The 26,871-nt window shown below is 43.3% G+C and overlaps 1 protein-coding gene across 2 annotated transcripts in view; it reads left to right on the forward strand.

Moving 5' to 3' along the window:
- The window catches only part of PDGFRB (platelet derived growth factor receptor beta), a 162,456-nt gene that overhangs the window by 2,064 nt on the left and 133,521 nt on the right, over positions 1 to 26,871 (forward strand). The gene's annotated exons all lie outside the window — the stretch shown is intronic.

Consider the following 26,871-nt stretch of genomic DNA (forward strand, 5'->3'; position numbering starts at 1 on the left):
TTTCCCAAACTCAGTGGGTGTCTTTGAACAGCTGCTGTAATGTAGCACCAAGAATACTGGTCTGCTCTACAGGTTTCTTGTAATGATTACTAAGATCCTAAAATGTGATGTGCAGGGAGAAACTGACATAGGAATGTTTCATATTCTAGTGATAATATTGCTACTGAAATGAAGATCTGTATGAGAGGTGTGATCAGCTGGATTCTTTATATTATTATACATAATCACGTGCTCTACACTCACTACCCCACAAATCTTTTCTGAACACTAGCATTTGGCTTTGGCAGTTTGTAATGATTTAGTCGTATTTATAGTCGTCCAAATCCCCATTTCAAAAGCTACATTTATACTGGGCACCTGTAGTTGCAACTGTCTTCCCAGTGGCTGCTGAGAATTGTTTGAGATGGGAACTTACTGCGATCCTTGGTAGGAAAAAAGATGTTTGAGCGTCCACATTGTTGTGGATTTCTGTTGGATAGCTTGTGGTAGTTTGTTACAGCAAAATCAAAAATCACGTTGTGGCATTTTGTGGGCTAGGGCTCACTTCACCAAGGGATAAAGTTCACAAAAAACGTATGCTGCAAGAAATCTATTAGTTTATTTATTTTAGTAAGTTTGTATACTTACCCTCCCCATAAAAGAGCTCAGGGCAGTTCACAGCATAAAAACAAACATCAATTAAACAGTAAAACCATCATAAAACCACAAACAATACTCATACTTACCCCCCACCCTACCCCTCTAGCCATCTCCACTGTCAGGTTGGTCAGCCTCTTGGAAGGGGGAAAGAGCATAGTATGGAAACAAAAAAGCAGGGGGGAGAGAAAAAAGGAAAGGAGAAAAGGAGCTTAAGATTTTTAGGGTGCTTAAGATTCCTCTTTCTATTGTTTTAATGGTGTATTGTGAGGATATTGCTTTTATGAGACAATCTTAAAGGTGCAATAAATGGACACAAGGAGGCTAAGTCAATAACTCGGAATGCTAATGAGAACCAGGCAAAACAAACATCATGATGCAAAGAACTCAAAATACCTTTGTATGTTAATAGCCCAGCCAATAATTCATGAATCTGTCTGAGCAGCTGAGTTCCTCAGAAATCTGTATGTAGAATGAAAAGATGACTGAGCCCAGTCATCAAAGGAGCAGGAGGAAGATGAAGGTATAGAGACAAGAGTCTACAGCAGTCTTTCTCAACCAGTGGTAGCCTTCCATATTTCTAGTAGGCCATAGCTCATCGTTTTGTCTACACTGGATGAGATGACAAACTGCAGGATATTAGAAACACGAAGTTGTCAGTTGCTGTGCCATATATGAGGGGAAGGGGGGGGGGAAACACAAGGGCCTGGATGATTTCCAAGGTTCATTGCCCATAATTTTTTACCGCTGCATCACACTGCCTGCTCATGTTTAGTTTACAATCCACAAGTACCCCAAGGTCTCGTTCACACACAATGTTACCTAGAAGCGTAACCCCCATCCAGTAGGCATGCTTTTCATTTTTCTGACCCAGATGCAGAACTTTACACTTATCATTAAATTGCATCTTGTTCTCATTTGCCCATTTTTCCATTGTGTTCAGATCTCGTTGAACTCTGTCTCTATCTTCTGGAGTATTTGCCAGTCCTCCCAGTTTGGTGTCATCTGCAAACTTGATGAGTAGTCCTTCCACCCCCTCATCTAGATCATTAATAAATGTGTTAAAAAGTACCAGACTGAGCACCGAGCCCTGAGGTACCCTGCTACTCACCTCCCTCCAGTCTGATGAAACACCATTGACAACAACTCTTTGAGTGTGGTTCTCTAACCAATTTCCTATCCACCTAACTATCTGAAAATCCAGATTGCAGTCCTTCAATTTATCCATCAGAACATCATGGGGAACCTTGTCAAAAGCTTTACTAAAATCCAAGTAAACAACATCAACCGAATTTCCACGATCCAGCAAACCTGTTACTTGGTCAAAAAAGGAAACCAGGTTGGTCTGACAGGACCTGTTGGAGACAAATCCATGCTGACTTCCTTGGATCACCAAATTGTCCTCCAGATGTTTGCAGATCGCTCCCTTTAATATCTGCTCCATTATCTTCCCCACAACAGAGGTCAGACTCACTGGTCTATAGTTTCCCGGGTCATCCTTTCTCCCTTTTTTGAAGATCTGAATAACGTTTGTTCTCTTCCAGTCCTCCGGGACATCTCCAGTCCTTAAAGAGTTTCCGAAGATGATGGACAAGGGCTGTGCAAGTTCTCAGGAAAGTTCTTTGAGCACTCTCGGGTGCATTTCATCCGGCCCAGGGGATTTGAACTCATCCAGTGCAGCTAACAACCTCTCTGTCCATGTCAACCTGCCACCCAGACACTATCTCTTGGCTACTGCCATCTCTAGATGTGCTTAAACCCTTTGACCTGTGGGAAAAAACAGATGTAAAATAGGCGCTGAGCCTTTCTGCTTTCTCTGCATCCTCCGTTAGAGTTTGTCCATCCGCACCCAACAGTGGGCCTATTGCCTCCTTTACTTTATGTTTGCTCCTCACATAACTGAAAAATCTTTTCTTGTTACAGTGGGCTTCCCTGGCCAATCTTAGCTCACTCTCAGCTTTGGCCTTTCTGATGATTGATCTACAGTGCCTAGTAACCTGTAGGTACTCTTCTTTAGAGCTCTGTCCTTCCCTCCATTTCCTGAACATTTTCCTTTTCTTTCTTAGTTCCTCTGTTCATCCAAATAGGCTTCTTAGAGCTCCTGCAGTGTTTTCGTCTTTCTGGGATAGTCATTGATTGAGCATGCAATAGCTCTTGTTTGAGTAGCGCCCACCCTTCACATGCTCCCTTCCCTTCCAGCATTCTCGTCCATGGTATGACACTCATCATGTCTCTGAGTTTATTAAAGTTTGCCCTACGAAAATCCAACATCCGCATCTGGCTACAACCTTCCTTGCCTCCCCATGTACTTCCCCCTAGGGTCCCCACCTCCTTCACCTCATCCACCAACTCTTGCCTGTTGGTCAGTATTAAGTCCAGTATGGCTGAACCTCTTGTGGGTTCATCTACCATTTGATAAATGAAATTGTCAGTCAGGGAGGTCAGAAACTTGCATGACTGAGGACGCTTTGCAGAGTTTGTTTCCCAGCACACATCTGGGAAATTGAAGTCACCCATGATGACAAGGTCCTGACGCTTGGATATTTTCTCAAGCTGCTCACAAAGTGCAGCATCCACATCCTCTCATTGGTCAGGCAGTCGGTAGCAGACACCAACCACCACACTGTTTGTTTTCCCCTCGCTTATTTTCATCCAGATGCTTTCCACTGTAGATATTCTCTCCTTCACTAGAATTTCCTGACAGGTAAGCCCTTTCCTCACATACAGTGCCACTCCTCCACCTCTTCGATCCATTCTGTTTTTTCTGAACAATTCATATCCATCCACTATTACATTCCAGTCATGAGAATCATTCCACCAAGTTTCTGTGATGCCCACTAGATCATACCTTTCCATCAGCATGAAAAGTTCCCGCTCTTCCTTCTTATTTCCCATGCTTTGGGTGTTAGTATAAAGGCATCTGAATTCTTTTACTTTTGGTTCCCTATGAGCTGGCCTTCCTGGTTGGGCTGCCCCCGATCGGTCTCCTTCCTTGCACTCCCTATGCTGAACGTCTCCTTCCCCTTGTGGCTTCAGTTTAAAGCTCTCCTGGTGAATCTCCCCAGGTTCCTGCCAAACACATTCTTCCCCACCTTCGATAAGTGCAGTCCATCAGGTGCTAGTAGGCCTTCCTCAAGAAAGCCTATCCCATGGTCCCAGAAACCAAATCTCTCCTGCTGGCACCAACTACGCAGCCACTGATTCACCTCCATTATCTTCCTCTCCCGACGCATTCCTCTTCCCTTGACAGGCAAGATTGAAGAGAATACCACTTGTGCCCCCATTTGCTTGAGCTTCCTCCCTAGGTCTTGATAGTCTGTTTTAATAGGAGCGATGGTATTTACGGACATGTCATTCGTACCCACGTGGACCATCACAAATGGGTAGCGATCCGTAGATTTGAGGAGTTTGGGCAGCCGTTCTGAAACGTCTTTAATTTTTGCTCCTGGCAAGCAACACATCTCTCGGGTTAGGGGGTCAGGCCCAGCCACATGGCTATCCATTCCTCTTAGCATTCCTCTTAGCAGGGAGTCTCCAATTACCAGTACTCTCCTTTTTCTTTTCTTCTCAACACCATTTCCTTCTATCCCCGTGGCCTGTTCATTTTGTCTTAGACTTTGTTTTGGGACCTCTTCCCTCGACACTTGCCTAAATCTAGCCTAAATCTCCAGATGACCTCACTCAATGGTTTCATGTAGATGGTAAAATGTTTTCATTACATTGGAATGCAACCTGTATTTGGCCATAGATATGCTATTTAGGATGCTTTGGGCTGATCCTGCGTTGAGCAGGGGGTTGGACTAGATGGCCTGGATAGCCGCTTCCAACTCTATGATTCTATGATTGGTTGTTGATAGACCATATGGTTGTCAGATACATCCCAATGTTCTTTTGAGTCCCTTTACGCATTGATAAATCTTAATCTGAAGGGACTAAACTAAATGCACAAAGGATTTTAAAAAAATCTAGGTTAATCTGTTCTCAAAATCTTTCCTGCTCAGTTCTGCTGCTTATAGAAGTCAGTTCAACCAATAATAAAATTGTACTCTGTTATTAAATTTTGGAAGAACATTCCACCCAAGTTAGTATTTGTGAGGTTGTTCTTGGATGGAATGGTCCTGTACACAGCTGTCTCCCGCTGAGCAGCTGATTCAGTAGTAACCCCAGGTTGGAAGTCAGAGAGGTGGCATAGCTTTGCTTCACCATGAATAAACTGAACATATACCTAATGTAGACAATGTCTGACCAGATGGTGTACACTCTGTAAACATATTGTTGATTTAATAGGTACACCACCTACTTAGCTGCCCACTGATGGAGAAACTCTTGATGTGGCATTAGAAATAGCCAGATTTTTTGGCATCTTTGACATCCCTGCCAAGGCTACCATGTCTGGTGCAGTTCAGAATTTCATAGTCTTAACGGCAAGCATTTCATTGTTCTAGGTTGTTTTTGACTCTAGCTGTGTTGTGATTCTTTGTATTGGGAAGGATTCTGATGATGTATTGATAATGTGGCATTGAAATAAAATGCTTTTGTAGTCCAAACAGGGTATACAAACTGTTATGGCTCACCTCAGGTACTCATTAATGAAACCTTTTGATTTCTAGTATGCAGTATAGTGTAGAGATGATTTTGACACTTCCTTGGTGGAACTGTGGACTCAGAAGTTGAACAGGGAAATTGGTAAAATCACCCTCTCCCCCACTCTTATGGGCATTGGCTCACTGAGTAAATGGTGAGTAATTGTGAGATGGCTTGTCCCACTGCCCTAAGGCTCATCCTGGATGCAAGTTAATTGTGGAGCAGTCCTGTGTAATGTTGATAGAAAAATTATAAATCTTTTCTACCACCACTAAAGCTATGCTGAGTATTGGGAAGATAACTGAGCCCCAAAGATGATCCAGGAGATGAACCATCTATTGTCTCCTATGACAATTGTTCCTGGATATTTGCTGATAAATTCGCTCAGCTTCAGTAGTGTCCAACTTGGACACAGCAGATCAGCCAGATCGAGTACCAGAGATATCAGAGGTACTAGCTTGTAGTGGTTCCTTGGATCTCTTTAGCCTGATCTCTCTTGAGGATGTCAGTAGGCTACTATGTGTAATTATGCTACTTCTCCATCAAGGTTGGTAAAGAAAACCAAAGTGAATTTGGGAAGCTTTTGACCAGGAGAGTCAATGCCTTGTTGGAGAAGAAGAGACTTTCACCTTTCATAAAGTTGGCAGGGATTAATCAAGAGACCATCTTCATGCAATAAATGCCTTGCTGGTTTTAGGTGTGTATTCAATATTCCCTTTTTAACAATATTCCCTTTTTAACTGTGTGGTGTTAGAACAACTCCAGGTGTCAGTGGGAAAGAACTTATGTGTTAAACTTCTTTCATTATGGGATGGATGGGAAGGCGACTGTAAGCCGCTTTGAGCCTCCTTCGGGTAGGGAAAAGCGACATATAAGAACCAACTCTTCTTCTTCTTCTTCTTCTGGATAAGGTTTGAGTTGCTATATGTCCAGCTCTACGTTTTTGACCAAACATCAACAAAGTTCTGACTCTGTTCCGAATACATTAATGAAGCAACATCCAGTTTCCAAAGGTGAGAGTGTATCCATCCTCTGCAACACTGTTTGTGTTGTCTGGCAGTATACTGTCCTATTGTTTCTGGGCTGCTAGAAGCTGCGATTACTGTGAAATGATCACCTTCTCAGGGTACCTCTGGGTTGCTTTCAATATGGGATGTAAGAGTGCCTATGGTAGCTGACTTTTGAGTTAACTGTGTACTTGTTAGTTAGGGAAACAATAGGGACTTTTTTGTTGTTGTTCTTTCTGTTTAATTATTGTTTTAAATATTATCTATTTTTGAGCCAATGAGTTTATGAAAAGCTAGCTGATGATAATGAGCATAAGATGACGCATCTGTTATTACCTACACAATCTGTATTAATACATCTGGCACCAGCACCAATCCATGGCTAGGCTACTAGAGGTCAATAATTTCTGTGAATCAGATCTCAGAGAGAACATATGTGTTAGAATACTTTACGACAGATAATCTGTTAAAATTCAGGTTTAGAATTTATTTCCTTATACATTAGCTACTTTTAAGTGTATGTTATAATAAATTCCCATCTTTTTGATGAGCTTATGATCAGATGATGATTCCACAGCACTAGTTGTTGCTAGCATTTTAAATAATCCCCTTATTAAATAATAAAACAATGGTATATAACAATATGCAATGACCCAGATTCTATTAGAAAAGTTTCACCTCTTCTCCCTTTCTGCTACTGCCCCCTACTTTGCCTCTCACCCTGTTCTTTTGGGTTGACTGATTCCCAGGGACATAGTTTTGAAATACAGAGTAGACTATGGCAAGACTAAATATAAATATTATATGGGAAGAAAATGTACACCTAAATATTGTTGCATGGTCCATACTTACTGTACTGAGTACTCTTAGCTCTATCACCATGTTTGATTGTGGAAATATGATAGAGATTATTTTTATCATTAACTTCCCCCCCCCCGATAATACTTCTGTTGTCGATCGTGTTGAACCATTGCAGCAATATGCACAACACAACATGTGCACAATCTCTGGGTAAGAATCATGTTATTTAAATGGTGTGTATGGAAATTAGGGTTGCCAGCTTCATATTAGGAAAAACCTGGAGATTTTGGGGGTGGAGTCTGCAGAAGATAGTTTGAGGAGTGGAGGGACTTCAGTGGGGTATAATGGCATACAGTCCTCCCTCTAAGCCACCATTTTCTCTAGGGGGACTCATCTGTGTTGGCTGGAGATGAGTTGTACTTCTGGGAGTCCCCAGGTCCCACCTGGAGGTTGGCATCCCTAATGAAAATACTCCCTGACAATAATTTTTGGGCTGTTCTGAGCGCATTCAAAAAAAGCACCAAATATTTAAAGAATATTTAATGAAGGCCTGGAGGATCATTGTCCATGGGGTTGCGATGGGTCGGACATGCCTTCGCACCTAACAACAACAACAATTTAAAGAATATTTTGGGAAATTTCCAAAATATTACCATGTCTGAAATTATATCACAGCCAGAATTAATTGAGGTCATCCATCCATCCATCCATCTATCCATCCCACCATTGGATTTATATACCGCCGTTCGCCGAAAGGTCTCACGGCGGTTCACAATGAAATATAAAATCATATTAAAACCACATAAAACCCCATAAATAACCATTATTACAATAAAAAGATGGCATTCTATTTTATAACTCTCCCTGCTTTCCCTGCTTGTTCAGAGACAGGTCAGACGTTAGTTCTGTACGAGAGAGAGGAGAAAAACTGGCCGATGGATTAGGGATCTTGAATGGAACCTGGGCTCTGCCCTGGCCTCAACCATATGCCTGGCGGAAGAGCTCCATCTTACAGGCCCTGCAGAAAGATGGTAGTTCCGACAGGGCCTTTAGCTCTTCCGGGAGCTCATTCCACCAGGTTGGGGCCAGGACCGAAAAAGCCCTGATCCTGGTCAAGGCCAGGCAAACATCCCGGGGGTCCGGGACAGTCAGTAGATTCATACCTGCAGAGTGGAGAGCCCTGTGGGGGGCATAAGCAACCAAACGGTCCTGCAGGTAAGTAGGACCCAAGCCACGTATGGCCTTAAAGGTTATGTGATTGTATTAGCATATTCAAGTGTCAGTATATGTTGGCGTCACTGGTTCATTTCAAAATATTGTAGACTACTTTTGTGACCAAAAAGCCAGTTTATATCCTGAAACATTATAATGCATGTGTGCATTATAAACAGGGGCAATTATGTACTTGTTGTCAGAAAAGATGTGTGATAAAGCCAGTAGTAATTTCTACAGCAGTGCTGTTCGCTACCACCATAATCACTGGAATAGCTTCTGGCTCTATATATGATAGGATTGCCCCCTTTGGGTTGGGAAATCCCTGGAGATTTTCAGAGTAGAGCCTGGGGAAGGAGGGTTTGGGGAAGGGAATTAGTTCAGTAGTTCACACTCTGAAGCAGCCTTTATCTCCAGGGGAACTGATCTCTGCCTCCTAGGGATCAGCTGTAATCTCAGGAGATCTCCAGCCACCACCTGAAGGTTGGCAATCCTAATATATGTTCTACTACTTTGCATGTTGTTTTTCTCCATGTGAGTGTAACTGTTCCCTCTTCTCAAGTGAGTAGGCTGTATACTGGTTGAACTGTATACTGGTTAAACATTACTATTTAATGTTATACAGGTACTTTGTTATTATCAGTTAATATTATTAATGTTATAACTACTTATATGTAATGTTTTCTGTATAGTTTCTTCAGTTCCATGTAAACCATCCTGAGCCTTCAGGGAGAGCGGTATATAAATGTGATACACAAACAAACAAACAAACAAACAAACTACTGACTTCCTCTGACTCAAGTGTGGAAGGACACAGAAATCCTGGGTTTAATAGTTATGTTGTTTTTCACAAATTCATGAAACAAGCAGGCTAAACTGTGAATCTGAGACCTGGGAATTGTGGTTTATATCCTTGAGCCATACTACAGTTCTGAGAATGTCCTCATTGATTTTACTGGATGCAGATTTTGTTCTAACTTTGTAATTGTTCTGGGCCGACTTGTCCTAGGACATAATTGTGAGGGAGAGACTGGATCTAAATGCTGCTGGGAATTTGTTTGCTTTAACAAAGGATATACACATCCCCGACCCCTGACAAATAGTAGACCTATGCACTGCGTGATTGTTTTCTGAGATGCTGAACAAGCTAGAGAACATTTTCTGCCCTGATGAACAAATAGGAAATAAAAATGTTTCAGGATTTTATTCTCTGATGAATGAGAATCATGTGAAACTTTAAAGGTTAGATTCATTGTGGCATAAGCTTTTATTAATCAGAACTAACTTTGTCAGATGACAGTCTTGAAATATGTTCTCTGAATATTTCAGTAGGTCTCAAAAACTATAGTTCTCTGTTTATCTCAAGGGCTGGCTGACATTTTGGACTTCATTATTGATTCCCATGCTCAATTTTAGCAACTTGCTGTAGTGCCTCATGGCTGTTCAAGGCTCAGTGGTGGATGAGATGGTGAACAATGGAGCATTTCCTCTCATCTGACAATGGCTGCCACATGGACATCTCCCAATATTACAATTTCTTTCTAGATGATCAGTTCCCATGGAGACAATGGCTTATCTGAAGGATGAATTCCATGGCAGTATATCCAGCTGAAGTCCCTTCCATACCCTTCCCTCTTCAGGCTTTTCCTCCAAAATCTCCAGGTATTTCCCAACTCAGACTTGGCAACCCTACATCTGCCACCTCTGGTATCCTGGCCCAGGGATGTGTGCATCTTGCTCTGTTTTTGCACACAACCCCAAAGTGATATAACTTATTGATTTGGACCAGGCTTTCATAGAATCATAGAGTTGGAAGGGATCTCCAAGGTCATCTAATCCAACCCACTGCACAATCAGAAACTCACAACTACCTGCCCACCCACAGTGACCCCAATTGAATGGTCAAGTGATCCCCACCACCACCAAAAATTGCCAGAATCCAGCCTGGCCTGGAGGAAATTCATCTACAATCCCACTGTGGCAATCAGCAGTTCCCTGTGTATGCAAGGAAGGGCCACAAGAGGCAAACACTGACACATCCTTTCCTGTCCACCCACTCACAATCTGCCTAAGTTAATAAAATCAGCATTCCTGTCAGATGATCTAGCCTCTGCTTAAAAGGTTCCAAAGAAGGAGACCCCATCACCTTCTGAGGAAGCCTGTTCCACTGAGGAACCACTCTAACTATCAGGAACCTCTTCCGGATGTTGGAAATTCTTTTGAATTAATCTCAACCCACTGGTTCTGGTCTGCCCCACTGGGGCAACAGAAAACAACTCTGCTCTATCTTCTATATGACCATTTATGCACTGGGAACTTCACTGCCCCAGCTCCTGTAGGAGCAAAAATCGGGGGTAAATGAGGAGCACCGGGCCAAAAGCTCACCCGTGTGGGTGCAGGAAGAAGTGGGGCAACCTGCCACGACTAATACTCCAGCCTGCAGCCTGGCATGAAACCTCCAATGCATAAACGGTCTATTACAGCTGTTCAGTATTTGAAGATGGTTATCACATCACCTCTTAGTCATCTTATCTCCAGGCTAAACAGGCCAAGCTCCCTCAACCTTTCCTCATATAACTTGATCTCCAAACCCCTCACCATCTTCGTAGCCCTCCTCTGGACACACTCCAGTTTCTCTACATCTTTCTTCAGTTGTGGTGCCCAAAAGTGAACACAGTACTCCAAATGAGGCCTTACCAGAGTGGAATACAGCAGTAACATCACCTCACATAATCTAGACACTAAACTTCTTTTAATACAGCCCAAAATCCCATTTACCTTTTTAGCCACCGAGTCACACTGCTGACTCATGTTCAGTGTATGGTCTATTAAGACCGCCAGATCATTTTCACATGTACTACTGCCAAAACAAGTCTCACCTATCCTATAGAGATGCATATGATTTTTTCTACCTAAATGAAGAACTTGACATTTATCCTTATTGAAATTCATTTTATTCATTTTGGCCCAGTTTTCTAGCCTGTCAATATCATCCTGTATCTGGAGTCTGCCTTCTGGTGTGTTTCCTACCCCTCCCAGTTTAATGTCATCTACAAATTTAATAAGCACCCCCTCTATTCCATCATCCAACACAGGGCCCAGGATAGATCTCTGAGCCATTCCACTTGTCACTCCTCTCCAATAAGATGCCAAACCATTTGCAAGCACCCTTTGGGTGTGATCTGTCAACCTGTTCCCGATCCACCTAACAATAATAGGATCCAAACTGCATTTTACCAACTTGTCAATAAGAATATCATGTAGACCCTTATCTGACGCCTTATTGAAATCAAGGTAAACTATGTCAACAGCAGTCCACTGCACTAGCAGTGCAGCAACTTCCTCAAAACAGAGATAAGGTTAGTCTTTCTTTGTTATAAAACGATAGGGTTTCTTTATGGCCATGGAAAGGTTTCCCAAATGGGTACGAGTTATTTTTAAATATATTTTTGAAATTTATTAAACATTTATTGGATGATATGACCATATATGGTCATGTTGACCTGCCCTCTCCCCAATGGCTAATAATAGAACCATGGGATGGAATAGTTGCATAGTTCATGCATTTTTGTATTAGTTAATTAATCCCCTTCCTTCCCATTGGAACTGTGTAATGTGGACAAGCAAGAAGGGAACTTTTAATTATCAGCTTACAATATGAGAAAGGGCTGGACCATCTTTCGCAAGTGAGGCATGAATAATGACATAATTTACTACTTAGATAAATCCCCTGATATTGTACTGTTTAGAAATTAGTATATTGTGGACTTGTCACGTGATCACATTACCTTACTTTTAAAAAAGGCTTTATAGACAAGGACCAATTCCAAAAGAGGAATTTGCCCCTGCCCAGACCCTCATTGCTCGCAGATTTTAATGGTGCTACCTCATGTTGGCAGCAGCCCATGGCTGTGCAGGGGTAGCCACAAATTTTTGTCCTCTTTTCTGCGTGATGAGGGAAAGTGGTAAAATCTGCTCCCCCTTTCTTGTCACGGCGTACAAAGATGTGCAAACCTGGGCAAGCCTATCTGAAAGAAGAAATGTGTGACAGTCTCACTAGCATTTTGCCCACCCTCGCACCCACCCTCCCCTCTCCATTTCCAGGTTGCATTTAAAAAAAAAATGTTGTGGTCTGCATTGCAACAGAAACGCAATCTAACATGCCCATCTATCTGTGGAAATAAAAGGTACTGTCATGTTCTCTTCAAAGTGCACAGTTATATATTGGGAACAGTCAGCAACCCTATCTAAAACATATTAATGTTTTTGTTTTCTGGTGGGAGGTCATGAACGGGGACAGGGGGGCATGTCATGAAGCAGACCTCTCCCTATTAGCATAGTGTTAATGTTCTGTATTTTTATTTTATATTGTGAACATACAAGACATATTTGTTTTCTTCATTGGCCATAGCTACTGAGACACATTGCTTTGGTTGTAAAAAAATGGCAGCTGCCTCATGCTGCATGGAGGGGAGAAATGTTGGCAGGCAAAAAGAATGCCACTGCACAATCCTCGGGGTACAATCACCATGGCCAACATACGTCTCAAGCCAGATATACCTGAATATAAACTGAGACCATCATAAAAAGAATCCCAAAAAGAAATCAAGAAAAATATTTTATTGTCGTGGCATGTCCCTTTAGCAATGCATAAGTTTGACTCCCCAAAACCTCCACTGAGAGGGGATTGGTGGCTTCCATTGATTGACAACCTATGGAGTGGGGGGAAACATGCAGGGTCTCCATGCTTCTAGCTTTTCTGCTGCCTCGTCGGAAAAGGAAGAGCTACGATGAGGTAGCAGGATAACGTGGGAGGGGTCTCGCATCAGGAAACAGCCACATGATTTAGGATCCCGCTTTAACAAGCAAGAGGCAGCCCATGTTTTATGCCTCCTTGCGGAATCGGTCAAGATGTCACATCCCAATTAGATTCTGTTTGCTTTATAAAAATGCAGAACCCTTTTGGAATTGAACCCTTTTGAATTTTATGAACCCTTTAACATCTTTAACTGCTCCTTGCGGAGTGGATGAACTAAAGCAGTAAGGGCCCCGAGGGCGGGCCCTGTCTGGGATGAGGAAGGGTGCCGATAGGCCCCTTTCCCCGGACTGACAATCGGAGAGCCCAATCGGCAGGCGTAAAGCACCTGCCAATTGGGCCCTCCGATTGTCAGTCCGGTGGCAAGGGACCAATTGTGAGCTGTGCGCAGCACAGCTCGCAATTGGTCCCTTGCCGCTGGACTGAAGAATTGGGAGGCGCAAAGCGCCTCCCGATCCGCCCCCCTCCGAGTTCGCCTGGATGCGGCCGGCCGCCACTATTACCTGCCTCACCTTCGAGAGGGCAGGTCACTGCCTCGCCGCGCACCCAGGACAGCAGGTTTATTTTCTAGTACAATGTATAATTTAACTATTGCAATTGTAGTTGTGAATCACAAAAAACTGCCTATAATTTATCACATCATCTGTGCAGAATCTTTTATATACCTTTCATCTCATTGTAAACTAAATGCAAATTCTACCTCCATTATGTGTTCAGAATAAATTATACAAGTTTTTCATTTTACAAAATGTGTTCAGCCAGCATTTATTTTTATATATTTCAGAACATATGCATAATTTATTATGCCTAGACAAGGTTGAGGATGGTAAGGGACAAAAAAAGGTCTCTGAAAAACAATAACATGAGAAAAGTAAAAAGCTGTTTTTGCACATGAGGTTTAAAAGTAGCACAAAAGAGACTCAAAGGTATATTTTGAACCTCTCTTGTGCTTTCTCCACATTTGAGTGTTGTTAATTCATGACAAAATGTGGAAGAAAAACATGTGATGTTGTAGCCAGCTATACTGACATTTTTAAAATGCAAAGTCAATTTAAGCATTACGCATTCAGATTGAAATTACATGTGCATTATTAAGTACAAGAAGGGTGAAATGCAATTCTCAATCAGCCTTTCTGCCTAGCCATTACTGACTCCAAAGATCTTATACAAGTAGATGCAAAACTGTATTTTTAGTCGTGTTCACCCATAGCAGAAATTGGGGCTGAAAAATGCTGCAAGTGGTATGTATGAATTTCATCTAAGAAGCATGAGGAGGAATTACTTTTTACCATTAAGCACATCTTTGGAGAAGTGACTTTTGTTTTTTGTTTTTTTTTGGGGGGGGGGTTGCCTCAAGTCACAGCTGATTTACAGTAACTCCATGGGGGGTTTCAAGGCTGTGAGCAATTTAACCTGTCTGTTTTGCTCCCCCTGCCTCCAAATGAGGGAAGCAAAATAGATTGGTAAAATAGCTTGCACCAGTCAACTTCGCTTCCCCCAATTTGGAAGCACGGGGAAGCAAAAACAACCCATGTAACTTATCTTTATGACATGTCTCAACTGTACCCTATGACCATACTGCAATTGTGTCATAAACCCCTAGTTCCTGACCAGTAGTTCTTACCCCCTTTTGAGATTTGCTTGATTGACTTGACATGCACTATGAACTCTCAGAGGTACTCGACTCCTGAATCCAGAAGAATCGCCTGCAATATTTGGTGGCCTGGAAGGGGTTCCCCGACTCTGAAAATGAATGGGTGGACGCAGAGGACGCTCACAGCCCAGTATTGGTAAAACACTTTCACAAGGCATACCCTCCAAAACTGGGTCCAAAGTCTCTCAATTCTAGAGGTGGGTAGGAGGAGGCCCTGGGAGGAGCAGAGTGTCATGAACCCCTAGTTCCTGACTGTAGTTCTTACCCCCTTTTGAGATTTACTTGATTGCCTTATGCTCTCAGATCTCCCGCAGAGCGGTGGCACCTTCCCAGGCTCTCTCTCGAGAGCACCCCTCCCATCTCCACCTGCATTTCAAAGGCTCATCCTGCGCTCACTCCCTTATCTCAAGGCTGTTTTCACTGGGAGTTCAGTCTAAATACCAGATCGCCGATTGGGCTCTTTTGGCACCTTATAGATCAGAGGAAACGTTATTCCTTTTTCTGTGTGAATCAGTGTTCCTGCCAAATGTACCCCCTTGATTAGCTAAGGTATATATGCTTTGCAACCCCCTTGCCCAGAGTCCCTGTCAAGATTCCTGTCTAAGAGCTTATGCGATGTGCTGATCTTTGTCCTGATTCTCTAAATAAAGACTTTTACTTAAATCTTCATCCTGAAGCCTCAGCGTGATGTCTGTAGTACGAATCTGCTGGGTCTCAACTGCTTGGTTTCTGACAAATGGTCTCTATTGATTTTGGTTGTATAAATTGGTCCGAACACTTGTAACAATAAACGTTGGCTTTGAACCCATATAATGGCTACCAGGCATTTAATCGTAACAGTCTGGCAGGTCTGTCTGTCAGCAGTTAGGTTTAAATGACTTCCAACCATTTAACCCTTCCTGGGCAATTCCACTCCCACTTTCCTGGCTGCACAAAGACATGGCTGGGAGCAAGGGTGATCTGAACTAGCTGGTTCAGTTTGGCAAAATTTCAGCTTGGTTGGGTTCAGAGCCAGCCTGGGCCGTCCAGATCAAGGCACAAGTGACATACAAATAAATAAATAATCCCTAAGCAAGATCTTTCTGATCTTTAAACATATATTGTCCATCAGGGTTGCCAGCTCTGTGGTATTATGCCCCAGTGAAGTCCCCCCCTCAACCCTGCCTACTTCAGGCTTCATCCCAAAGTCTCCAGATATTTCCTGACCCACAGCTGGCAACTCTGATATCCACTCATCTATAAAACTTTCATCCTATAAATATTTTATAATGGTTAGAAGCAAGAAAGTCGAGGCTCTGAGGAAGCCAAACCTGCACCAGAATATTGTGTTATCAGGAGAGTTTCGGTGCAATCCTCATTGAAATTACACCCTTCTAAATCCACTGAAATCAATTAATTTAGAAAGGTGAAATTCTGCATGGTCAGAATCAAGATCTGAGATTTGGATCTGTGGGGACTGAAGAGTTAAAGTAATCTTGTAATAGAAAGGTTCTGTAAAGACGGATTTGGCACAAGCTAGTTGCTGATTTTTGTAACACTTTGCAATGACTTCTTTTCCATGCTTGGATAAGCCTTTCTTGTATCCTTTTAGTGGAAAACTACAACCACAATCCAGTTTGAGCATTATTGCAGGACTGGTTTTCTCAGCACTACCTTCATTTTCTTGGTACGTGCAGCCTTTTAAGAAGCTGTGACTGAATTCTTAATACCACTGAGATGCAGTAATTGGCAGCAATTAAACTGCTACATTCATGTTTGAATTGCTTGAACTGGCGAGACACACTGTCTTATTTATACTAAAAGTATGTTTGCTTGTGGTTTGCTCTGAATCAGGGCCAGGAGAAATGAAGCTATCCTGAGCATCTTTCTCTCAAGGCACATTCTCCCCTTGCAAATTGGATGTCACTTCATTTTTAGGGTGTTGGGCTTTTTTTGTTTTTTGCCTTGGAACCACTCATAATAAAATAGAAGACCTTGTCTGAGACTTGAACTGCATTTTTTAATGTGTCTGTGTCCCCCTTTCCCAAGGAACTGCAGATTTTTCTTTTCTAACCTTGGGAGCCTTCCAAGACATAGTTGTAGCTAGGAGAAGAATTCTTTCAAGCCAAGAGAGACCACGGCATTAACTCTTCAATGTCCAGAAATCCAAATTTCAGAGTTTGGTTCATGCTTTCCTCATTCTGCGAGACTTGAAAATGAGAACAAAATAAAGTCCAGTTTGCTCTAGTCAAAGGATGATGTTCTTCCATATAGGCAGTGACAGAGGTTTACCCCTGCTAGTGATGCCAGATTAAAGATAAATGCATAAGGTCCCTATACCATATCAGGGTATAGGGACCTTATGCATTTATACAAATATCAGGGTTGCAGTTCTTTTCTGGTTCTGTACTGAGGAAATTAAGGGAAACATTGCATGACGGTAAAGAAATCAGATTGACTTGTATAACTATGTCCACAAGTAAGATACAAGAGATGGGGCACTCATTTTAAAGAATATATTTTCTGAACAATCATTTTCTCTGTGGTGTTTTCTTTCTTGTTCTTTATGTGCATTGTTACCTTCTAATGTTTCACACCGTTTCCTATTTCTGGGTTTTCTGGTGGCCAGATTCAGTTTATATTTTGGCTGAAATCCAGTGGAAGCTGAGGTCATGTTATGTTGTGTTCTTTGTGTATTTTCCCATGACACCCTTAGTATATTTCCTCTCTGAAGGAATTGCCGTTCATATCAAATTGGAGGACCCCATGAAAGAACGTTTCCCTCTGCTTCTTTTCATTTTAATAAACCATATCTTCACAGTGCCATTATTATTATTATTATCATCATCATCATCAGCCAGCTAGATGTAGTGGTTAGGAGTGTGGACTTCTAATCTGGCAAGTCAGGTTTGATTTCCCGCATGAATTTTTTCTGCAGGACACTTTGCAAGTAAACTGGAATTCGTATGTGTGGTGAAATGAATAGGTATTGACTTGCTTTCTGCATTTCCTTCTTGTGGGTTTTATATCCCTGAGAGGTAGAGAAGCTAATGGAACACAACACATTCTCTTTGCAACGACCACTGCTACAATAAAGGATTAAGCTTGTTCAGTATGTGGGTGCTAGAAAGAAATCATTTCAGGTTTGATCCCCCCCCCCAAAAAAAAAAAAGCTATGGATATAACGTTAGCTTGTACAAGCCAAGTTTGACCTATTTTATTCAAAGAAATCTAATTAAGGACTATGGTAAGGTAAAGCAGGAGCTATGTGACCATATCTTTCAACAACCTGCTTTAAAGGTAACCTAAACCTTACCTTTTCCCATAGTGATCTATTGTGTCCTTCAGTGTGAAGCATTTTTTATCAATTTTGTAAAAATGATCTCGAGCTCCTGTTTTACATGAGATGGACATAACCAAGAACTTGTGCTCATCATCAGATTAGTTTGGCTTTAAGTTGGAAAGACCAAATTCAGCCCTTTAAAATAAATAAATAAACAAACAAACAAACAAATAAATACCAACAGAGTAATCCTTTGGTATGGTTCTATACATTCATAAACATAAGCTATTGAGGAAGAATTAGCATGTGTTCTGTAAGATCTTGTCTTGCTAAGCTTTTAAAGATCTTTGATGGGGAAAATAAACATGAAGTCAAGGGTGATCCAGTATATGTTGTTTATTTATTTTGTTAATTTATTTTATTTATATTTGATTTCTATACCGCCCTTCCATATGGCTCAGGGCGGTTTACATACAACATGGGGGGATACATGGAATGAATTAATACCTTAACACTACTCCGTGGTATAAATAAAGCGCTAAGGGTTGTGGGGGAGGGCTCAGTTCGGGATGGGGGGCCAACGATTAGCCCCTTGCCCACGGACTGACAAGTAGAGAACCCAATACGATTGGGCCCTCCGCTTTTCAGCCCATCTCCCGACCCACCCACCCACCCCCCAGCCTGACCTGCCTTCGGCTGCCAGCCGCCATTTTGCAGCTGGCCACCAACAAGGCAGGTAGGCGGACCCATGACCTACCCTACCATGTGGTCCACAGAGGACGGAGGGGCTCACCACACCCACTGGACCCTTTGCCTCCACCCCCCAACCTCCTTCTCCCCTTGGCCTGGACCTCCCAAGCCCAAATGCCACTGCCACTGCTTTCCCCCTCCCCATGTGATTGCCCAAACCCCCCATTCCCAAACACCACCACCCCGCTTTCCTGTTCCCCCGCACGATCGCCCAAGCCCCCCATCCCCAAACACCACCGCTGCTGCTTCCCCCTTCCTCCATGCAATCATCCAAACCCCCATCCCCAAACACCGCTGCCGCTTTCCCCCTCCCTCGTGCGCTCACCCAAGCCCCCCATCCCCAAACACCGCCCCTGCCGCTTTCCCACTCGGCCACCCACTCTTCTCAACCCCCCACTCTTACCCATCCATTGCTACTTGCCCCTCCTCCAACGGGCCCTTCCCCCTCCCTTCCACCCCTGCCCCGTCCCCTTACATGGCACCTACCTGCCTTCCTGCATGCCTTCTTCCCAGCATTCACTTCCTTCCTTCCTTCCTTCCTCCCTCCCTCCCTCCCTCCCTCCCTCCCTCTCTCTCTCTCTCTCTCTCTCTCTCTCTCTCTCTCTCTTCCTTCTGCCCATCCATCCACCCACCCCGCTAGTGCCCACTGTATTTTGCCTATAGTGGACTTAATATCTAGTATAATATAAACAAATACAACAACAACAATAATCTAAATAACACAATTTCAGTGATCTTAAACAATATAACAAGAACAGAACTTTGCTAAGGCCCTTAGAGAGGACAGGCTGGTTCAGGCCATGGAGAGGATGTCTGAGGGGGGACTTGTTGTCGGTCTCAGGCAAATGCCTGGTGGAGGAGCTCCCTTTTGCAGGCCCTGCAGAATTTTGGGAGTTCTGACAGGGCCCTGATCTCTTCAGAGAGCTTGTTCCACCAGGTGGGGGCCAGGACAGAAAAAGCTCTGGCCCTCATGGAAGACTGACGTGCTTCTTTGGGGCCAATGATCACCAGCCAGTTGACAGTGGTGGAGCGTAATGCTCTTTTGGGTGTATAGGTGGAGAGACGGTCTCTTAGGCCCAGACAAATGGACTTGAAGGTAAGAACCAAATCCTAAGCCTGATCCGGCATTCAATTGGGAGCCAGTTGAGTTGTTGAAGTATAGGCCAGATGTGAGATCTCCACGGTGTATTGGTGAGAATCCTGGCCGCTGCGTTCTGCACCAATTGCAGTTTCGGGATCAAGGATAAAGGTAGGTCTGCATAGAGAGAGTTACAGAATTTGAGTCTAGAGGTGACTGTTGCATGGATCACTGTGGCTAGGTGTTCTGGTGCCAAGTAGGGCGCTAATAGCTTGGCTTGCCGTAGATGGTAGAAGGCCTGCCGCGCTACTCTTGTGACCTCTGCCTCCATGGAAATGGAGGCATCGAGGATCACCCCCAGGTTTCTGGCGGAGTGGGCTACTGTTAGACGCACTCCGTTCAGGTTGGTTAAGCATGCTTCCTCACTTGGTCCCTTCTTACCCAGCCACAGGACCTCCGTCTTTGAAGGGCTGAGCTTCAGATGACTCTGCTTGAGCCATGATTTGGAGTTGGGACTACGCAGTGAAGTGGCCAAGTTTATGAATGAGGTCAGGGAGGTAAGAACCAGGGAAGACTGTGAGGTGCTCCAGAAGGAGCTGTTGAAGCTGGGCGAGTGGATGTTAGCATGGTAAATGAGATTAAACATAGGCAAGTACATAGTTATGCACATTGCAGGCAAAAGTCCTAACTCTAAATATATGTAAATGGAGGTCTAAACTGGTGGTCACTGACCAGGGGAGAGATCTTGGAGTCCTGGTAGAGAACTCATTAAAAATGTTGACTGTACAACTGCAATAAAAAAGGCAAATGCTATGCTGGGAAGTATTACAAAGGAAATTGAAAAAAAAAACATCAGCTAGTATCATAATGTCCCTATATAAATCTATGGTATGGCCTCATTTGGAATACTGTGCACAGTTCTGGTCACCACACCTCAAAAATATAGCATTAGAAAAGATGCAGGAATAGCCCCCTAAAACGTTTAAGGAGATGGAATACCTTCCTTATGAAGAAAGGTTAAAGAAGTTAGGGCTCTTTAGCTTGCAAAAACAACAATTACAGTGGTTACATGATAGAGGTTTACAAAATCATGCATGTGATAAAAAAGGCAGAGAAATAAGTACTTTTCTCTCTCTCTCAATGAAATTGTAGGCTCTCAATGAAATTAATGAGCAGTAAGTCTAGAACAGATAAAGGGAAACACTTCTTTACCCAAAGAGTAATCACAAAGGATGGAATCAAAATCCCAGAATAAATAAATAATACGTGGAGTTCACTGCCATGGCAAATGATGGCAGCTACAAGCATAGACAGCTTCAAGAAGGGATTGGATCAACACATGGAGCACATATTCATCAGTGACTATTAAGCCACAGGGTACAGAAGGATTACTGTACCTAGGGCAGTGATGGTCTGTATTCTTGGTGCTCAGAGGGCCACAAAGGGTGGATCTCCAAATGGCACTTCGGTTTTTAGTTGTTGTGTGACACAGTGTTAGACTGGATGGGTCATTGGCTTGATCCAACAAGCCTTCTCTAGTGCTCTTATTCACATTTAATGGTACATCATCATTAACTACTTTAAGAAATACTCCAATGCTTGAGTAGGAACTGAACTTGTATACAAATATAATATTTTCAGTTCAGTTTTTGCTACAGTGATTCTAGAAGCTAGCCCCAGTCTAATGTTTAGAGTTGAATAAAATGTAATGAATGGGAGGGGGGAGCTAGGGAGAAGACATATAGAAATTGGAGCTTTTAAAGAATATGTTAGTTCTGATGTGTTTGAGAGATAATGCACACTTCAGTGAAAATGGCAAGAAATGATCTTTAAATGGCACGACATTGCTGGAGTAAAGGAACAGCAATTAATCTTAAAATATTTCCCAATTTTATTTTAACAGACACTGTCTCATTTTTCACTTTATTGAAAAACATGGTGTTTCAAGGAAACTTTAAGAACAGCTGGACAAAGTTCGAGTTCAGTGGCATGTTTAAGACTAACCATGTTTTATTCTGGGTATAAGCTTTTGGGTGTGTGTGCACATCTTCAGGTATGGTTATAAGACTATATTCTGCTGGTTTCCCAGCCTGCAACATCAGAAAATGGAGGAATTTGACTTCTTAGCAAGAATGGTTTCACCAGTTCAGTTTGGCCAAGTTCAAGGTTTGCTCCTGATTGGATTTTCCCTTGTTTAGTCAAAAACAAAGCTTTTTGGGCCAGATCTAACATAAGGACAGGAAAGTAATATGAAGCTGTGGAATTTTTTTTCTGTTTTAATTTCAAAATTCATTTTCTTTATATTTATGTTCACTTTTGGATAGAGTTGCCAAATCACTGCCCAGCACCCCTGAGATCTTTCAGGACAGGGCAAGGTGTCAACCTAATAAGGTTGACACCACTGGTGCAGGATCTCCAACTCCTTGCCAGATTTTGGGCCAACAGTGTTGTGTTAAAAAATAAAGCTGTGGCCATGTTGATGTCATTCAAGTATCTGTGTCCTTCTTCCCACCCTTAAAGCCTGCCTGCAAATCAGTGACCAGTTATCTGCTGAAGGGAGCTTCAACTCTTGAAAGCTTACACCTCAAAAATCTAGTTGGTTTTTAAGGGGCTATTGGATTCAAATTTAGTTCTTGTATACAGGTGGAGGGTAGAGACATAACACTGCTTTCTCACAAACCACAAACTCAATCATCCTTAATCTCAATGATGGAAAGTTGAAGAGTGATTCTCCCTCTAGGTTAGGAGGACAACTTGGTGGGTGTTTCCCATCTCACTTTTAGGGAGGCAGGTCAAGGGAAACTTCCTGTCTTCCTCTGGGAAACTCCCTCTTTTCGCCAGTCTTCTTCCTGCCTCTCTAGAGGGAGAAGACCTAGGCAGAGTCTGCACTTACTTTGTTTATTCCATTGTCCATCCTGTTGAATTCAGATTGATTTGAACTCGGGTCTTCCTCTTCCTTCTCCTCCCAATTGAAACAGGAAAGTGTTTTGCATGTTGTTAGGGTAGTTCAGAAGGGGGGGGAGTCAAGCCTCATTCATTCTTTTCTTGAGGGGGGGAGAGGAGCCAAGCAGGGAGCTTCTCTTTCTTGGAGCGGGGGGGGGGGGAGAAGATCAAAGAAGGCAGTGGAGGGAGAAAAAATCCAAGACCAACAGAAGTTGAGAGAAATTAGGGGCGTCTCCTTTAAGGCAAGCTTGTCACATGGCCACCTTTGGCCAATCAGGGCGTCTCTACCATGGAGGTTCAAAACAGCCTGCTTTCTCAATCTGAATCTTAAAATATTGAGGTTTAAAAGCACTCTAAGATATCACTCAATAAAGGTAGGGTCACTCCGGATCAATTCTTTTTGCTGCAGAAGGAAAACTTTAATCACCCCAAATCAAAACGGAAATCACATTCTGTGTAGACGGCAGAGACTGAATTGACCTGTGATTGGAATAAAACCTCCGTGCAGTTTACACCCTAGACTATGCATCTCTTACCTTTATATAGCTGAGAAGACTTCTTTCCTCTACCTTTTAACCTCCTTATCCAATCCTCTCCCCCCCCCCCGACCTACCCAAACCTCTACCATTCCTGCTGCTCCATCATCTGTGTTTGAGGAAGCAGGGACTTTTTTTGGCCATCCACTGAACACACAAGGTTGCGGAGGACATTTTGTTTGGCAGGCTGTTTAGTGTAATGGTGGCAAATAGGCGGGAGGCCAATTTCTCATTGGAGGAGGAGCAGGACACTGTTGGGCAAGCTGCCAAAGGGCTTCTATAGCCCAAGGAGGTTCCATTGACTGTGGCTCAGGGTACTTCCTCCTCCGTGGCAGCAGAGGAATAGGGACAGCGGAGAGCCGCCAAAGAGCTGGGCTGCCTCCCCAAGCCATCTGTCTCAGCGGCTACGAGCAAGGGTCTCGATTGGGACGACAACACCAGCAAGCCATCCAGAGGGAGTGATCCTGAAGGCCCCCATTGAGACACAGGGACAGAGTCCAACGTGGAGTCTGATAACATTGCTGCAATGGCAGGAAAGTTTAACTTGCCACCTGATTTTTTTCCATTTCTTGCAAAACTCTATGCAGGCAGAAATTGCCAAGTTTTATAAACAAAATCTGACCACCCCTTCCAGAACATCCCTTTCTTGTTCCTCTCGAAGCTGGCTCTAGGAGGAGGAAGTCTTTAGCCAAACGCCATTCCAGGGCGAGATGGCCCACTAAGGCTGCTTAGAAAAGACCTTATTATTTTCCAGCTCACCATTCAGAGACTTTAGAGGAAGAACTGGAGACTAGGGAACGGGAAGAGGAGTCTAACCAGGTTCCACAACAAACTGAAAGATTTTTTTTAATGCTGAGGACTTTAAGTTCCTATTAAATAAATAAATCTCTATCCTCAATTTGAAGCAGACAGAAACTGAGGAACCTCCCTTTAAGCAAGCCAGAAAATTCTATGGTCCTAAGGGGAGTGGGGAATTATTTCCCAAGCCTGAGACCAACCTCAAGAAATTTCCCATGTCAGAATCCTTTGAAAGGTAGATCAGGGCCGAATGCGAGAAACCTATTGTGACAAAACAGTTCCCTTCATTTATAAAAAAGATGTATTCACTACCTGATTATGCTAAGTCATTTTTACAGGTTCCAGCCATCGATAGACCTGTTCCAGCACTTCAGACTTCAGGATTAGTCTCCAAAGATAGGGAGGGATTCTTGTGAGATGTAATGGACAGAAAAGCTGAGAATGCTTTATGTAAAGCCCACAAAGCTATGGCCATGGCCATCAGGGCCACCGCCACAGCTTCAGTTGTCGCTAGGGCATCTATGGCACGGTGAAAAAAATTGCTGTCTCATTCCTGAAGCAGAAGGAGGTCTTCAGGAGGGCACTAATAGAATCTTCAAGGCTTCAGCTTACAATTCAGATGATTCACTTGATACTGTAGTCTTTGTGGATTGAGCTATGGCATCTAACATAGTGACCCAGCGTTTGTTATGGCTTAGAGCTTGGCAAGCAGATCCACATTCTAAAACAACAGTTACAGCATATCTTTTTCAGAGGGATAAGCTCTTCGGAGAGGCCCTAGACAGGGTACTGCTAGAGACCAGAGATAAGAAGGCGATGCCATGTCACATCCAAAGAGATGGACTTGCCCTTTCCAGCTTCCTTCCATACCCAAAATTCTGGCTCCAGGTATAGGTTGGAAGGAAAGCATGGCTCCTGGGCCCAAGGTAGACAGAACTTTAGGAGAGGGGGATCCGGTTACAAATTCAACCATTTCAGGCAGAATCAATCAAAGCGATATGAAGGTGACAATAAATCCCCCAAGACATGACTTTTCGTCCATACCCATGGGAGGCTGATTACAGGATTTTCAGTAAGTTTGGCTAGAAGCAAAAGTAGACTCCTGGGCCCAGGAGGTGGCATCTCATGAGTACAAAATAGAGTTTCGGCAGAATCTACCAGATTGGTTTTTCATATCACCTCTACCAAAAAACACATTAAAAAAAATAAACGCTGGATGCGATAGACCATCTTCTAAAATCAAGGGCCACCGAACCAGTTCGCCCGCTGGAACAGGTTCATGGAGTTTACTTCCTTCTCTTTACAGTCCCCAAGCAGAACGGGGACAGGAGAGCCATCCTACATCTTAAATTTATCAACAGCTTTATCCATCTAAGTAGGTTTCGAATGGAGACCCACCGCTCAATAGCAGAGGCTCTTCAACAAGAGGAGTATCTAACGTCTCTGGACCTGCACGAGGCATATCTTCATGTGTTCATCTTTCAGGCTCATCTTTCAGATGTTTTTGTGCAGGGGAGAAGCATTTTCATCTCAGGGCCCTACCTTTTGTCCTCTTGTCAGCTCCCAGGGTTTGTAAATGTTAGTAAATGTAAGTAGTAAAAGTAATTATTCTTTTGAGACAGGAAGGAATCAACATCCATAGAATCATAGAATCATAGAGTTGGAAGGGGCCATAGTCCAACCCCCTGCTCTACGCAGGATCAGCCCTAAGCATCCTAAAGCATCCAAGAAAAGTGTGTATCCAACCTTTGCTTGAAAACTGCCAGTGAGGGGGAGCTCACCACCTCCTTAGGCAGCCTATTCCACTGCTGAACTACTCTGACTGTGAAAAAAGTTTTCCTGATATCTAGCCTATATCGTTGTACTTGTAGTTTAAACCCATTACTGTGCATTCTTTCCTCTGCAGCCAACGGAAACAGCATCCTGCCCTCCTCCAAGTGACAACCTTTCAAATACTTAAAGAGGGCTATCATGTCCCCTCTCAACCTCCTTTTCTCCAGGCTGAACATTCCCAAGTCCCTCAACCTATCTTCATAGGGCTTGGTCCCTTGGCCCCAGATCATCCTTGTTGCTCTCCTCTGTACCCTTTCAATTTTATCAACGTTCTTGAAGTGAGGCCTCCAGAACTGCACACAGTACTCCAGGTGTGGTCTGACCAGTGCCGTATACTATGGGACTATGATATCTTGTGATTTAGATGTGATGCCCCTGTGGATACAGCCCAAAATGGCATTTGCCTTTTTTACCTCTGCATCACACTGCCTGCTCATGTTTAGTTTACAATCCACAAGTACCCCAAGGTCTCGTTCACACACAGTGTTACCTATCCACCCGTATATTCATGACCTGTTGGTCCGGGCCTCTTCCCTTCACCTGTCCATGTGTTTCACAGAGAAGACCATACAGACCCTGGAATCATTCAGGTTCCTCATAAACCGGGAAAAGAGTTCTCTCTCCCCTGCGCAACATCTGGAACATCTAGGAGTGGTAATAGACACCACCAACATGACCTTCCTCAGGCCAAGATCCTCAACCATCAGGATGGCCACTCAAGTCATGCAGGTAAAATCTTCATCTCTTCCGCAACTGGCTAGTCTGTTGGGGATAATGATCTCCAACTCAGAAGTAATTCAGTGAGGAAGGGCTCACGCTCGACCATTACAACAGGCTCTTCGCCCATGTCAATACAGAATTTCGAACAAACTGGATCTACAGGTGACCCTGGAACACCGGATCCAGGTCAGTTTGTGTTGGTGGACGGTCAAGAAGAATTTGAACAGGGGCAAACCTTTTT

Source organism: Paroedura picta, chromosome 3, assembly GCF_049243985.1.
Source record: "Paroedura picta isolate Pp20150507F chromosome 3, Ppicta_v3.0, whole genome shotgun sequence".
NCBI classification, from domain to species: Eukaryota; Metazoa; Chordata; class Lepidosauria; order Squamata; family Gekkonidae; genus Paroedura; species Paroedura picta.